Below are 17,149 nucleotides of genomic sequence, written 5' to 3'. Positions count from 1 at the left end.
TATATATATGCTTGATAGGCAATATATTTCGGAGTTATAGCATTTGTGATGATTATACCTGCAAATAACATACATAAATATATGAATATGCTTTGAAATGTCCCAAAAAATTAAATATTTTGGTATCATGAAACCTGTGCTGTTTTATTATGAGGTTTTTCATAATATAAGTAACATAACAAAAATCATACAGATATCTTAAAAATTCAGCCAGCTCTGGAACCTTAAAGATTTACTCAATTTTTAAGGGAAAAATTACTACAAATTTTATGGTTTTTTCAGCACATGAAAACTTTATATTTCAGTGAATATGACTAATTCTATAATTTATATTTATTTTTTTTACCTATATTTTCATTCTAATACAACTGGAAATCAATATTTCACTTTATAGTTTTTTAAAATAATTTTTTTTATATTTTAGGCTCATTTTTGTTTAATTTAGACCTTTTTCTGCATAAATATAGTTTGAGTTATTTATATCACCTTGAAAGTGCATTATGGCTAAAGTTAAACCTGCTACTAGAAGCTGTATGGAAATTTACTATTAAGGCCAACCCATTTCTGTGGTGGAATCATTAACCTTACCTACAGTTGTTCAAGTTTTGAAATATTTTCACTATGTAAAACATGTTTCATTGCACTATAATTAAATACCAGGCAAGGGGAGTTTAGATATGAAACAAGCTGGAGTTGTTATCGATGATTTCCAATTGTTTTGATAAGATGCTACTTACCTACAGTTATAAAAGATTGTGCCAATTACAAACTTATCAAGTACAACAAGGAATAGCAAGCTTTAAATTAACACAATTAAAGGACAAAATGTTTGAAAAACATAAATAGGTTTTTTGATATCACTAATTCCAAGACAGAAGAAATACTGCATTCAACGCTAGGAATAGATAAAGTACAAGAACATGAGGAGTTTTAAAAAATGCTCAGAGCAGTAGAAAATATCCATATGGGTGCAAAAGATAAGGCCTCCGAAAAGGGAAATAAACAGAAGAAAAGCAACGTTTCGAAAAAGATAAGTAGCAGCTTGATAATGCAAACAATAATGAATTTTCAAATGAAAAATGTCCTATGATTAACCCAGGATGTTCAGTTCAAAAGGATTTAGAATTTTTCTCATTAAAGAGGAACCTTTCTGATCAACTCGCTTTAAAAAATCTGCAGCTGACCTTGGTCAAAAATATTATTGCATCTCCAGAAATTCACACGGAAAAAAGTCATTGATACTGGAAAAATTTCGAAAGAATGGCAACTCTACTGATTGCAGCAACAATTAAAGGCGGGGGAGAAGAAATTGAGTATTTTGTTCTTTCAAAGTCATCAACAGCCAGATCAATGGAGGAAACATGCTCAAATAACTAAAAACTTGTAATCAACAGTTCTAAAATACTCAGTCAAAAAAAAAGTTTTCCCAATATGTTTAAAATTTAAAATATAGTAATAAGGATAATACAAACGAGAATAAAATTGAGCATTTAGCAAAATAGTGCCAGAGATAATTTATTGATATGTATATATGATTGTGTGAGAATAATAATAAATGCGGATTTTTATATTACTTTTGAGAGTTGAGAATGATAAAATAAGATCATAATATGATAAAAAATATATAATCATATGGCGACCAGAAGCTTCAACAAATTGGAAAAACGATTTTGAAGGTGCTTTAAAATCATTTTTTTTGATCAAATTTAGAAATTGTAAACTATGGTTTCTTGCCTAAAATATTTTATTCTTAATAGACTCTGAAAGCCAGATGTCACTGTTTTTTTTTTTTTTTTTGTAAAACTATGCTGCTCCAGCTCACTGTGATTGTAATTTAATAATAACTTTTGAAGCCACTCACTCGAGATTGCTGTCTCCCCCAAACCCATACAAGAGTTCGTGGTTCGATGTCTTCCTAACCAATTTGGACTCCATGCCTTGGCTAATTTATTGCAGTATATACTTTAGGGAGCTGCTTATTGTTTTATTATTATTACATTCCTGGTAACTAGATTGGCTGCTCGTCCTTCAAGAGTACTTTTGTGAAAAATACCAGAGAAAAGATACAATATTTAAAATACATCTACTTTGGTATGAAGATGGGATCCCAAACATGCTTGATGAAGTCCTGTTCTCTTTATGTTTCTGTTACAAAATTTCGTTTCGTTCATTGAACTTGCTTTCCCCTGAACGCTGGTAAATTTTACTTTATATTCTCAAGTCTGAAATTACCAATTACAGATTGGCAATCAAGGTGTCAAGTACTACAACAAATAGATAAATAAATAAAATTTTGTTGACTTGTGTACTTAAATGAATATGAAAAAAAAAGAATAGAGCATTTAGTCCTTATCAAATGACGTCAGTCGTAATGAAAAGTGTAAACAAAGTTATATAAACATTATACAAAAAGTTTGATTTATTTAGTTATCGTATATAAAGAAATAATAGATGGGGAAAACGTAATTTTGTATTTTTCGCTTTATTTCAATGGTTATAAGAAGTATTCTTCCATTTAAGCCAAGTATGACCAGTTCTGTTTAATAACTTGTTACCAACGAGAATTCAACTTCATAATGCCCTTGTCCCTATTGGTAAAAAAATCGCACAGCCAAGTTTCACAGTCTTCTATTGAGACCAAATTTGTACCCCAATCGCGTTAACAAAAGACAGGAACAGGTGGTAGTCACTTATTCCAAGTCCAGAGAGTAGGTTGGATGCATAACAACTTCCCTTCGAGCTCTGTGTAGCCTGGCGTTGTCTTGATAAAATACGTTTCCTCCTGTTTCTTTTTGTATCCAGCCTTCTGCAAATGGTGCAAAACGTTTTGATGATCAATGTTCAGCTCTTGAGCGATGATACGACTGATAACATGACGGTCTATCTCGATATTTTCTATGATTTTATGGATATTTTCGACAACAATCCAGTCAGCCCAAAGTGCATCATTCACCTCCACCAGAACGAAATCGATCGAACCACTGTTGTGCAAAACTAACCGAAAGAGTATCGGCCCCGTATACATTGAAAATTTTCTTGGTCTCTTTTGATGCGTTTTCCCTTTCAGTTAGTAAAAATATTAAATATGGCGAATTTCTATCTTTGAGTCCACTATACTCCACGCACGATAATTCACGGCTGAACAGGCCAAGCACAATACTCTCCAAAAATTGATTGTAGTATACACTCAAACATTTACAGCAACTTATCGTATTTCATCACTAATTATGGGTATAATTACACTAGGAAATTCAAATATTTTTTAATATTTTTTTTTGTAATTGAAGGCAAAAATGGAATTTACCTTTGAATGTAGAATCCAACACTAATCTCAGGTTTGTTGGGTTTCAGAAATATCTGAGACTATAGTAATTCGAGATTATTATCATTCAAAGTTATTTTTCGACTCTGAACCAATAACCAAATTAAAAGTACGATTGATAAAACGGGTCTAAAATATATTTTTATTATTATAAAAAATGCCAATTTGCTAGTAGACACCCATAAAAAATAAGACTATTAAAAACTACGAAGTACAGCAAAAATCCTTGGATACACATATTTTTTAATAAGTTATTTTTTTTAAATAAACATTAAATATTTTTCTATAATATAAATTATAATATTCCTTTTCACAATGAATAAATTATAAGGGTCTAATGAAGAGTGTCGGTTTTCATCATTTTCAGACTAAAAATAGAAATATTTCGAGTTCAGAACAACATACGGAATCAATAAAAACACTTTTATAATTACAAAAAAAACCTTTTACATCAATTATATTCATCGTATTTTGAATTTGATAATTGTATTTATTAATGGCAAAAAATAACTGTTAACGATAATATTCTTATATTACTATAATCTCAGATATTTCTGAAACCAAGAATTTCCATTCTTGCCTCTATTCATTGATATAAATTTTGACCTTATAACTGTTCCCATTTTTTACTTGTGAGTAAACGTTATGTTAATTATGATTCGATGTGAAAGTTGTGTTAATCAAAAAGAAAAGTAGATGTTGTTAACAACATATCTGATGTCAAAGATTATTAATGATAGAAATTGTGTGTATTTTGAGCATGTTAAACAACTACAGAAAAACGAATGAGCTAAAAAAAGGCAAACTATTTTCATCAAAATTTATCATCTACTCCCTCTATAATGGAGCGTTTTTAGTAAATTCGCTTTTAGATGAATATTTAGATTTGTTTTTGAGAAAAATTGGATCTTTTCCGAATTTTCCTCTGTATACTTTAAGTTAAAATCTAAGGTGCTTCATGACTGATTTTGAGGGGAAGGAGGGGGTTCATTAAATATTGGACGTAGATTTATACAAAGTTTTTCGTCAGGCTTTCAAACTTATTAATAATCAATATTTTTTATAATTACTCCGATATTTTGGTATAACTCATGAATTATATTGACATACATTTAAGACGATTAAATAATTTGTTTCTTATTATATTTATTTCAACATATGAATTTTAAACTTTTTTTTGAATCATTACGAGTATTGGTTTTCTTGTGCCATACATACTATTATAATCAAATTCCCTGTGGAAATATCGTAAGGTACTTAATTTAATTGTCATAGAACTATTAATAAATATATGTTCCACTGTTCAACATATTTAGCTCAAAGCTATAATGATTATTGCAAAATATTCAAGGAATGAAGCAATGTACAACTTATGTAATTTGAAAAGTTTAATGAATATTTCGTTTTTGAAGTAATATATATAATAACTGCTAAGTATTTGAAAACAAGTCTAGAGCCCAGGGTGAATAATTGTTCTCTTTCAGATGTAATGTAAAAAGAGGATATATCCACAGACTTTTTTTATTCATATGTAGTAACTATGTTTAGACATAGAAGGTGGCCCCCCTGATCGGAAGAGGGATGAAGGGAGTGATGTAGTTATTAAAGGCAGATATATAACAATTAAGTGTGTTTACTTTAATTCTATATACTAAGTCTCGTAAGGGTCCGAAACCCATAATTGTGACCCCCACGTATAATATATAAAAAGAGGAGGTAAGTTTGTTGTATAAAAAATGTCGTCAAGACAATGGCAAATAAAAATTAAAGTTTTAAAAAATCACTTATGATAGATGATACAGTCCCGCCTGTCGTTTTGTCCTGACCAAAGATGTTCAAAAGGCTATTCCCCGGTATGAACAATAAAAAGAAACCATTCATTAATATGGTAACCCTGACAATTTGAAGAATGTTTTGGAGAAGAGCAGCTCAACTGTCATGACGTTTTATTAGATTAGCAATGAGCATCCCTGAGGGGGTTGGAAAGAAAACAAATACAAATCCTACTCCATATATAGGTAAGTTACAAACCTATATGGGGCCACCATCAAATCGTTTTCTTGTTTTTTCAAAAAATTAAATATATGCATTTCTTCGATAGTAAATTACTCTGCCAAATTTAATTATTTTTCTTGTTTTTTTTTTTCAGCGAACTATTTTTAATGAAACTCTGTGTAAATTATTTTTCGTTTCAATAGCTTTAACACATACAAAAATTCTTTTTTTTTTAAAGTTAACTTTTTTAACTTCCAGTTATCTCAAAAAAAAAAACCAGATATAATACATTATACTTTAGGCATATCTCTATCAACTATCAAAATTTTATAAAATTCTTTCACCTGACATAGACATTATTGCACATGCAAATGTTGTTTTTTAATCACAAATTTAGTAGACTACAAGAAATAAAAAACCATTTTTTATATGAAGCTACGATTACATTTTTATTCAGCTACAATTTTGGTTAAAAAAAAGTAGTTTAAATAGCTATACTGCACTCAAAATTACTTTTTACAAAAAAGGATTAATTTTTGTCAACTTCCACACATCTCCGATAAATTATAGGTATGATCTGGAAAACTTAAAAAACTCTCAAAATTTCATAAAATTATTTCAGCTGACATCGACATTATAGGACTTGCAAAAATTTGATTTTTAATATTACATTCAGTTTAATGGTTACGAGACATTTGTGTATGGCTACTAATAAATTGTTTTGTTATCTATTACTCCTTTTAGGAGAAAAATTCATTTTAAATAGCTCTTATACATTCAAAATTGAAAATTCACTTTTTGAATTTGTGTGTTAAAAAGATTAATTTTCGTCAACTTCCGTACATTTCCAGTCAACTACAGGCAGAATTCGGTAAACTTTAGAATTTTATATATCAAGTGGTATAATTTTATAAAATTATATCCACTGGTATTGCCATTAGTGGACTGGAGAAACAAAATATGAAATATGAAAAAGACGTTTTCACGTCATTTATATAAAAACATTCAATCGAGAGTGGGATGTTATATGTACTATAAGATAATGCGTTCGTACGTTATATTTTTTTAAACTATAATTTAAAATTGTTATTACCAACTGTATATTATATATTTATATTAAATAAAATAACATATTTATTTATTTACCGGGTGTCCCGAAAGTCTTGACCGGTACCTTCGATAGTGTTTTTGAGGTTTCAAAGAATTTTTACGTAAATGTTGCGTAAATAAAAGTAAAAGACCGTTTTCAGATTAACAAGTTTTGTTTCAATAACACTTCGAAATTCATAATTGTTTTTGACATGGAGGCTAAAAGACATGAAGTAGCTGCTCTGCTTCGTGCAGGAATAAACCACAAGGAGATCTCTGAGGCCACCAGCATACCCGCCAGGACCAAGAGGAGGTTGGACAAGGAGGAAGGCCTTGAAGACAATCCTCGAAGTAGGAGACCTGTCTTAAAGGCCACCAAGGTCACTAAGAAGAAGATCAGAGTTCAGATCAAGATAAACCCTCTTCTGAGCATCAGAACAATTGCCAAGAAGAACAACATGGGTAAGACTACTGCTGCCAACATTGTCAAGGACATTGGGGGCAATTCCTTGGTCTGCACCACCCGTCCCATGTTTTCCATGGCCAATATGGAAGCCAGATACATCCGATGCAAGAAGATTTTGAACAACATGAAAAGCAATTGGGACAGTATTCTCATTTTTTCCGATGAGAAAACATTTACAGTGGATCCAGTCTTCAACCCCAAAAATGATTACTACATTAGCCTTAATGGTTATGTGGGATCTGAGAAATATGTGTCCATGACCAAGCACCTAACCAGCATCATGATGCTTGGAGTTGTTGGCTCAGATGGTAATGCCATAAGTAAGTCTTTTTCCGAAAGGGGTTCAGGCTCACCTCGGAGGACTACATCAAGGTGCTCAAGACCAAGGTGGTCCCATGGATCAGGAAGGAGTATCCTGGCAAGAGGGTGGGTTTCCAGCAGGATGGGGCACCCACACACACAGCCAAGAACACCCAGAAGTGGTTGAAGGAGAATGTGGAATTCTGGCCTAAGGACTTCTGGCCCCCCTCCTCCCCCGACCTGAACCCCTTGGATTTCAGCATCTGGGCGCACATTGACAGGCAGGCTTGCAAAAAAACGCCACAGCAGTACCAAAGCTCTCAAGGCCAGTATCACCAAGGCCTGGGCCAAGATGGACCCCACCTACATCAAGAACACCTGCTCCTCCTTCCGTCCCCGTGTTGTGGCTGTTATGGAAGCTAAAGGCCAAATTGTTAAAAAACATATTATAGATTATAACCAAGTGAAGTTTTTTTATTAAAAACATTTCTCTGTATCTCTACTTTTAGTCCTTGTAGATCTTAATGAAGTTGGAAGTTAAAAATCATTCAGGACTTTCCGGACACCCGGTATAACCTCTTTAATTTAATGAAAGGTTGCGTTGGAATATAAATAGTAAAATAAACATAAACAGAAGGGACTGGCTATAGGATGTGGCATGGACATCTGGAGCTATTTAGAGCTCCAGACGTCCATAGATGTGGCATCTACCTATACTTGGACTATATAAAGGAGGCTTACAACTTCTTTTTTTACTCACAAAACCTATAGATCCTAGTAGGTACGTCTTTGAGTTCCATTTCACAGCAATCAAAAGAAGGAGGGAGGTGAGACAAGAGAAGAATTGGAAATACTTTTCATTCATAATCATTTGGATGATCTCTCCTACGTAGCAATCAGATTTATGGATCCGCATCCATCCCATTGCTATGATATTTTTGAAAATAAAAAAAAATGCATTCACATGCCTTCTGATACTCTCTTCAATGTCATGGTCTGTTCAAGGGATCTCCACTCTACCGAGATCCCTTGAACAAGTGCTTCACTCGGTCGGTAGATTTCGTCTCCTTTAATGAAAGGATCGTTGATTGTGTAAGCTCTCCTTAATGTTAAAGTCGGTGATAGTGAATACTGATCACTTTAAAATTATCCTATACATAAATTTCTCCAGATGTAGAATGTAGAAGTTCTACATATAAGAACTAAGGAGTTCCATAAAATAACAGAAAGACGACCCAATGAGGAACAGATAGAGTTTTATTCCCCCATCCACAGCTCCTCCTTTGAAATTCTTGAAAGTCAACTCTGATTTGTCTCCTACTCTAAGAAAACTATTTCATTAATAAGAGTCGTTCAGTGCCCTTGATGTATGCATATATATAATGCAGAAATCACTCATAGCAATAAGATTTATATCAATTCCATTTATAAGTTGGAATTTGTGTTATACAGTCTATACGAATAATTATAAAACCTGGACACTTCAATCTCATGCCTGATTTCTTTATTACTACTGAGTTCCTTTGTTATTTGAAAACAAGTGCAAAATAATTATAGACTAGTTATTTTGGTGTACAAAGCATATTCTATTCTGATATGATATATAAATAGTTATTTGGAACTGTAGAGTTCCAAAAAAATAAGTAATTCCACCGCTGCCTGGAAGACATCATTTGCACTAAGGGCGGCTACACTAATGATTAAGAGAGTTCAGAAACACATCCATTTATATTATTAATTTTGTTGAAATTCTTATGTAAATAAATTAATTTATTGATATTATTGAAGTTTAAAATTCACAGTTCTTAGTTATACAATTTTATAGCAAAGGCTTATCCGGAATTACTCGGGCCAAGGAGGGAGCTGGAAATTTCTTCTTAATATTTCGACCCCTTCGCCTGTAGAGCTTGTATATTTATGAAATGTATTATCATGAATTTAAGAAAAAAGTGTGTTATAAACTTCAAATAACATACCAACATATATGGATGCAAAATTTTGTGTAGATAACAATCCTATCTTTTATTTTTGTCAAAAAATTGCCAAATAAAATTCGCAAAGACAATTACAAAAAAATATTTTGCAATAATTTTGCAAAAAATATAGTTAATATAATTTATTTGCATCATAAAGAGGAACACAAAGCCACAAATATTTTTTTGTACTTCCAAAAAAAAAATCTGAAGAATAATGTCGTCGGAAAAATTTCCCCCGATAACTAGTTCATTTTTGCTAATATTTAAAAATTATGTATTAAAAGTTCCGGAAATTGAAATTACTATATTATAATGTTAAAGTCAATAATCTTATGTCCAAAATGCATCTTTTTGTTGCATTTCTTATAAAAATTTATTGTTTGAAACGAAAAAAAATAGAAAATAGAAAAATCACTGATATTTCAGTTAAACATCAATTTTTATGTGTCGAACTTATTTGAAAATGAGCCTCTGACAAATTTCTACAAACTTCATTTAATCTACAGATCCAATATTCCATTGCAAATTGATTTTTTTTTCACCTGAAGAAAACGGAACTGGAATATTATCCGATTTCTTTTTTTTGCCCAAAAGTGTTTTGATTTTAAATAAATTTAGAAAACGCCTTTATTCGTATAGTTGTTGTTTGAGACGCCAGTCACATTTTGATTTATAAATAAACCCTATATCTAGTTTCATTGAGTTCCAAAAAGCAGTTTTAGTGTTTTGGATAAGGAATAAGCCCCCTTATATGACTCCCCCAAAATTGACACCCCAGTCTTAACATGACCAGGTTCAAAAGAGGCACCCATATAATGTATCTACCTCCTAGGTCCAACGGTTTAGGGACCCATAATAGACTCACATACACACAAACAAACTCTACCCAGTGGTACATTAAAATCTGAAAACTTTGAATTTTTAACTTCAACAAGATATAATTAATTAATTAACAATAGAAGTTCAACTAAATATACTACTATAATAGTTGTGTACCTGAGCTCTCTTAATCATTAATGTAGCACCCCTTAGCGTCAATGAGTCCTCTGTCATAGGTTCCCAGTACTGGGTAACAGTGGCTTTGAGGGCCTTGTGTTTGGATGAAGGACTCTGCAGGCCTTCCCTTCTACATACACCCAAAACGTGTAGTCGAGGAGGTTGGTATCAGCACTGTAGGGGGGAGGGGCAAAAGTGTCAATAAAGAGTTCAAAAATGTTTTACAATAGGGGAGATGGTTTTCTTTCATTGTGGGTGCCAAAAGTAGCTTTTCTACCCCCACAAAACTCTTTCCACTAACTTTCTGGAGTGAAACCCTGAGATCTCTTGTATGCGCCCTCATGGACTTGAGGGGATTAGCCTGGACTGTTTCCTTTCCTCTGGAACCAGTTTGGCCTTTTTAACAGATCCTTCCTTACTTTCCAATGTTTTGGACTTGTTGACGGCGTAGACGGTGGTCTCGGAGAGACGCCCAAGTGCGGAGTGTGCGAATGGAAATTCGTCGATCAAGTTCAAGTGTAGTTTTACTGTTTTTACTTAAGCTTTGAGAGGTCAGGTTTATTTTTTTGTTTTGTAACTGATTGTTTTCACTTTAAAATATCGAAATATGAATCAATTTCAATCACTCAACCTTCATTAATTATTAAACTAGTAAGTGTTCAGATTTCAATTGACCACCCGCTATTATATAGATGCAGATTCTATTATAACGGAATAATAAATTAAAGGAAAAGCATTCTCAATGGCGTCCCGACGGATCGATTTTAGCTTCTTTAAGTACTGACAATGTAATACTAAACTGTATGGGAACGTACAGGATTGCGGTCTTCGGTCCTAAATAAGGATCGACACAACAATGATAGTCACTTTAAAAATCCCACGACCATCTAATGTTTTTTATTTCATTATATATTACAAAAATATATTGATATTTAATCAATAAACGTTTGATTACAACTGTATTTTCCTCCTTTTCCTATTCTAGTAAGAATCAACTAATGAAATATTTATTAACTATATATATTTAGATAAAGTATCATATTTCATCTTTTCTCCGGAGATATGCACGTCGTTACCTTTATTGTATTACACATCCTTTTTTTTCAATAAGAATCAGAAAAAAGAACCAAAATAGTTTTGTAGTTAGCCAAATAAGTCAATAATACCAACTGCTATTTATATCTTAAGTACTCCTGGACAATCATTTTCATATTATTTATCCACAATTTTAAAAATGAATTGTATATATTTCATAATATCCACACACATCTACCGTGTGATGAAAAACTTGTTTTGCTTTGTATTATTTTATTAAAAGCTAGCTATACATTTGTATTTATATATGATAGCCAAAATTTATTCATCCAAATAATAAAATGACCCTTTTATAGAAAGAGGTGGGCAGAAGCATCCCAACATATTTCTAATCGTTTTTTGTTTTTTAAATCTAGTGCGCTTATCTTGCTAGACTTTAAAATCACCTAACAGTACTGTGTAAATACAACAACTTTTGTTTTATAATTAATCTATTCAATTTAACTATGAATCAGCAAGAAAACAAGCCTAAATTCATTGCAAAATTGATTGAGACTAGTAACGATGCTAAGGCAATCATAAAAGTAACAAAATATGCGAAGAGCACCGTCTATGATTCTGCAAGCGACTGAAGGCAGGTAAGTGCTTTCCTATACCTCATGTGGTTCACACAATACCAATAGGTATCTAAATGGCTGCTTATACTCGGATAAGGTCTATTATTAGGAGGACAGTAGCCAGGGCTATCAAGGACGACCTTGGCTTGAAGTTCGACATCAGGGGAAGGTGTTACCTTATTAACAAGAAGATGAAGGACATTAGGTAGCAAAGAGACGTGAAACTCCATCAAATTTTTAAATTAAATCCAGGCATCATAAAGTTATTCAGTGATTAATCAAACTTCACCTTGGACTCTGCCTACAACCCAAAGAATGACCGGTGGACAGAATTTCCCGTTCACAATATTGGTGTTTGGCTTTATCACCAGTGACAGGAACGTCATGCCGGCTCACATTTTTGACAACAGTCTCAAGTTGACCTACTAACTTCTAAAGAATGTAGTGATGCCATGTCTGGAAGCCACATGAACTTCAGATACAAGTTTCATATGGATTCAGGACACACCATCTTATCATGTCGTCAAAACAGTCATGCATTGCCCCGACAGCAATCTTGCTGTCGTTATCAAAGCTGATGAGTGGCCCTACAATAGCCGTTAGCTTAACCTGTGTGATTTCTAGTTTTGGTCAAAGCTGAGAAGGAAGGTAAACGAACATTTCTATATCTCCTTGATCCCTGAAATTCTCTGTGAAAAGTAACATGCCCCACTTCAAAAAAAAGATGTACTTGTATGTCTCGTTTACACTTAATGATATTTTTTGATGTTGTTCTTTTAATTTGAGTATGGTCTTTATTTATTTATTTTTAGTATGATATTTATATTTTTATTATTTTTTAAAAAATTTAGTATTGTAACTTTTTTTTTTAATTGTTAAAGATGACCTGTTAGCTGGGAAAAGAAGTTGTGAATATAATTGTACGTGTGTACACTAAAAAGTAATATTACCCTTCTTTTTTTTTATTGTCACATTTAGTTTTATATATACATATCAGTTCAGTATATAATTTTTCAGTAGAAAAATTATGAAAAAAATCCATCCTAACTTATATTGATATTTTTATCTTCCTCAGTGGATAAATAGTTGGTGATAAGTCGATCCTTAAATTACAGTCCCACTTTTAGGTCCTTCAAAGAAGGTAAATCAATACGTCACGCCGATTTTAAGGGTTTTTTTTCTTTTTTAGTTATTCCGTTATATAATAGAATATGCCAATAATAACCATATAACCTAACCAAGTAAAAATAATACAGGATTGGGCAGCTAAACGTGGACTGTTAATGAATGTTAATTTTCTCATTAACATAGGAACATTGAGTGATTATATTTGAAATCCATTATGAATAATCATATTAAAATAAACATTTCGTAATCTCGTTATCTTGAGTGAGCAAGAAGTCAAAAGGCGGCGCATCTCAGATCTCCAAGATGCTGAAGTTGAGGTGGCGAGGTTTATGAATATTGTCAAGTGCTCAAAGAGCCTGATTTTCATGGTGGCAGGAAGTAGAATCCAGGAAGGTGAAGCCACAATTTAAAGAGGGATCCAATGTTCTTGTTTAACATGGAGGAGAAGATCCCACCAAGTCGATGAATCACCTAGGCAACGACTTCTCCTTGGCTTCTAGGACCATGAGGAGGCCAGTGAAGGGCGACTTGTGATTGTCTTCATTTTTTTTATTATAGAAGTATTGTAGTTCAATATCACCCTCCTCTCGATGTGTGACCTGAAAGAAAAGTCGAGGGGATTGACATCCGGACAGTATATTTGCCACAATCTCTTGTCCCAGAAAGCGATTTTGTTAGCCAAGAAGGTTTAAGTAGCTTTTGCTTTGTGAGCGGGGGCCCATCTTTCTGAAAGACGGTATTATGGTCAGGGAGATTTGTTTGGATCCAGGAGATAAATTTGGCCTTAAAAACGTCGATGTATATGGCTGCTGTGAGCCTGTAACCCTTGATTGGGTTCTTTTTTATGGCCTACTTGAGGGCATCCGTAATAATTATGGGGGTTTCCAGAGCTTCCTATCTTTCTAAGGTCTTGTTTTGGTGTAGCCTCTTCTTAACATTGTAGATAGTCTTACGAGCCCTTTCTGTTAGCCTGACCACCTCTGTTGGAGTGAGAACCACTCGAAGAAGAATTGGGGCCCTAACTCACTAAGCCTTGAATCTCGATATAATGACATTTCTCGTTTGATTTAAAAAATCAAAAATGAGCTGGTGCTTCAGATACATGGATACCTATACAATTCTTATCTCCTCACACAGAACCTCTCAATCAATATAATACAAGTGTGTAAGTTACAAGCTTCCACCTGGGATGAAGAGAGAGTTTGTTTCAAGAACTGTGTAATATTTGTACATTACAGGCATGTACTAACATTCTATACTTTTTTATTCTACATCTTTCTCATGTAGAATAAAAAGTATAGATATAATATAGTTGTAACTATAGCAAAGTATATTTTCCCAAGTGTCGCATTCTTCATAAATATTTAGATAGGGAAGTTTTTTTAACAAACATTTAAAATGGTTTGTTTTTCATAAGTTAGTTATTACTTAGTTATTCACACCACTCTAAAAATACATACATACATATTTGAAGTAACTATATATATCAAAATCTAACTAATGGTCTAATTATATGGTTAAATGAAAGAAGAAAAAAAGCGTGTTATACACGGCACATAATTTTCCCCTTAAATTATTCCTTGATTATGTCCCTTAAAAAATATTTTGGAGGAAATTTTTAATAATATTTAGTAATCTTTGTTTATTCAACTAAAATTTAATATTTATTTAAAAACTATAACGGCTGATTAAAAAGTTATTTAACACTTTACTGTTAGATTAATACTAAACCCTCATTCAACTTGATTAAGTTGACAACATTTTTATTTGTAAGGTAATGAAATATCTGGAAAGTAATACAAAATTTAGAAGTATAGTCTTTTATCAATTTTTTCCATTCTTTGCTGGCTTATGACTTATAGTAATATGGCGTAATTCAATTTCGATAAAGTTTTCAGTCAAATCCCAGTACTTTGATATTTCGAGTATTACAAAGAGTAAGCAATGGTAATTGTGACTATCACTATGAGAGAGTAAAAAAATGTTGTCATTAATTGTGGGATTCTACAATATTCGTCAGGGGGGCGTTTGAAGTGGGTGGGTTGGAGGGGCATTCTTATTTACTATAATATTTAATTTTTGAAAGGTTTTCCCCAAAATTTAATTTTCTGTGAACAACTGGGGATTTTTCAAATTTCTGTAAATAGTAGTGGAGTTTTTAACTGTCGTTCATTGGAATTTTACCTAAATATGTTAATGCTTTATCAAAATCCTACATAGTATTAAAATAATTTATTTTTGTGTCTGATTTCCGTTCGTCCTGCTTAGAAAAACAATGATAAAAACTTTCAATATTAAATATAAGTTGTTCAGAATTATGTTACGTATATAAGCCTAAGTTTCCCGGGCATTCATAAGTTTTCTTTTTAAGCTAATAAGTTGATTTTCTTTTTATGAAACAAGAATGATTCCCCGTATTTTAAATTAGTTATTAAGGTATGGGTTGTTTATTCGAAAATGCACCTAAAAAAATTAAAATCCAAAAATCAAGTTGTTGTACCCATGGAAAGAGGGAGAACGTCTATTAAATATGAATTAATTTTTTTGTTGTTTTACTATTAATTATAGAATTTTTATAAAGCTATTTAGGTTGTGTGACAATATATTAAAATATTATTCTGGGCATAAAAATTGAAACGGTAATATATCTTTCAATTAATCAATGATTTTGAATACTTGTGTTAATCTCCTTACATTTAAATTTTTAATCACATTAGTAAATATTAATATTGAAAAACTTATGAAAAATTTAAATTTTGTTTCACGGAATATTATCGTAATCGATATTCAACGCAACCTGACCAGCTTATTTTATAAAAATTCCTTAATAAATATTACTACAAAATAGACCAAAAATCAATCAAAATCGACTTTTTTTTAAATGCAATTTTGTTTAAATTAAAATTTAAGGTATATTCTAAAACTTTAGCACTATAAGCACTTGAATAAAAAATATATTAGGTTCTAAGCAAGGTAACTTCATTTTACTCGATTTCTTAGTGTCGTTTTTTATTAATTGTAATCAAGATAAATTAAAAAATATTTTATTTTTCAAATGCTGAATGTTTTTATCAATTTTTCATTTAATTTAATTTTTATGTATATAAGTATATCATGTCAAAATATGGCACTGAATCGTAGCTATACCCTAAAAACTTGATTACATTCTTTTATAGTTTTAATAGTCATATTCGTGTTCTATGGGTTAAATAAAAATAATAAATATGGGGTTTAGCCTGTGGCGCCTCAAGACCTTCATTTTGTTAACATTTATATGTTGCATTTTCAAGATTGTCAAAACTGGGTGCAAGTTTGACTATATTTACATCAAATGGACAGAAAACAAAAGAAAATTGTTGAATACAGGCTTGTGAACGGAATGCAAAATTAAGCAGTGTTCAATGAACGAAACGCTGAAATTCAGGGGCAATTTTTGAAAGTGGGAGGTATCTAAAGCCTCCACCCCTGCAAACGCCCCTGATATTAATATTCGTGTAAATGTGAATTAACCACTCTTAAAAGTACATAATTATTATTTATGTCCCTTTTATGTAGTAATAATTTAATTTATCTTGTACTCAATGAAACGAATTCTCACGCTCTTAGTTTTTATTTTTTGTTGTAATTTTTCGAAGGGATTTAAAGTACTTCACATTGAGTGGATATTTGAGTTAGATATTATGTTTAACGTTACTATCTACAATCAAGGGTATTTCGATTAATCTTGGCTGCAATGTATTTTTTCAATGTCGCCTAAATGTTGGGGTTTAGTTTAAGAAAACTATTTATTTTTATCCAAAAATACACGAATACAAAGGTTCAATCATTTTTATTTATAAAACGACAGGCAATTATTATGTTTCTATTGATTTTGTATCTTGTTCTGAACTCAATATATTTCCATTTTAAGCTGAAAAAAGATGAAAAACGACATTCTTCTTTAGAACCTTATAACTTATTCATAATACATAGTGGTGAGAAATATCATAGCTTATATTATAGAAAAATATTCAAAAAAAGATCTATTTAAAAAATAATATTATAGAACAATAGTTCCATACATGGAAAAATTGGCAAAAAATCAACAAATTTTGGTTTTTTTTTTCGTTTCTTTTCGGAGGATAGGTTGCAAGATATAATAAAGGTTGCTAATGTCATAATAACAATAATTCTAATAATGACTAATTATTATGTTCTAATAGTAATAACATTGGGTTATTTACTG

At 31.7% G+C, this 17,149-nt stretch overlaps 1 long non-coding RNA gene across 1 annotated transcript; it reads right to left on the bottom strand.

Annotated features, from left to right (window-relative positions):
• LOC139904786 (uncharacterized) lies at positions 1 to 1,458 on the bottom strand. Its single transcript, XR_011778989.1, has 2 exons — positions 1,287 to 1,458; positions 1 to 1,084 (listed from the first exon to the last, which is right to left on the bottom strand). It is a non-coding gene; the product is annotated as an uncharacterized lncRNA (long non-coding RNA).
• Between the last annotated feature and the right edge of the window lie 15,691 nt (positions 1,459 to 17,149).

Source organism: Lepeophtheirus salmonis, chromosome 2 (genome assembly GCF_016086655.4).
Source record: "Lepeophtheirus salmonis chromosome 2, UVic_Lsal_1.4, whole genome shotgun sequence".
In the NCBI taxonomy this organism is placed as follows: Eukaryota; Metazoa; Arthropoda; class Copepoda; order Siphonostomatoida; family Caligidae; genus Lepeophtheirus; species Lepeophtheirus salmonis.
This window is presented reverse-complemented; position numbering and strand designations above follow the sequence as displayed.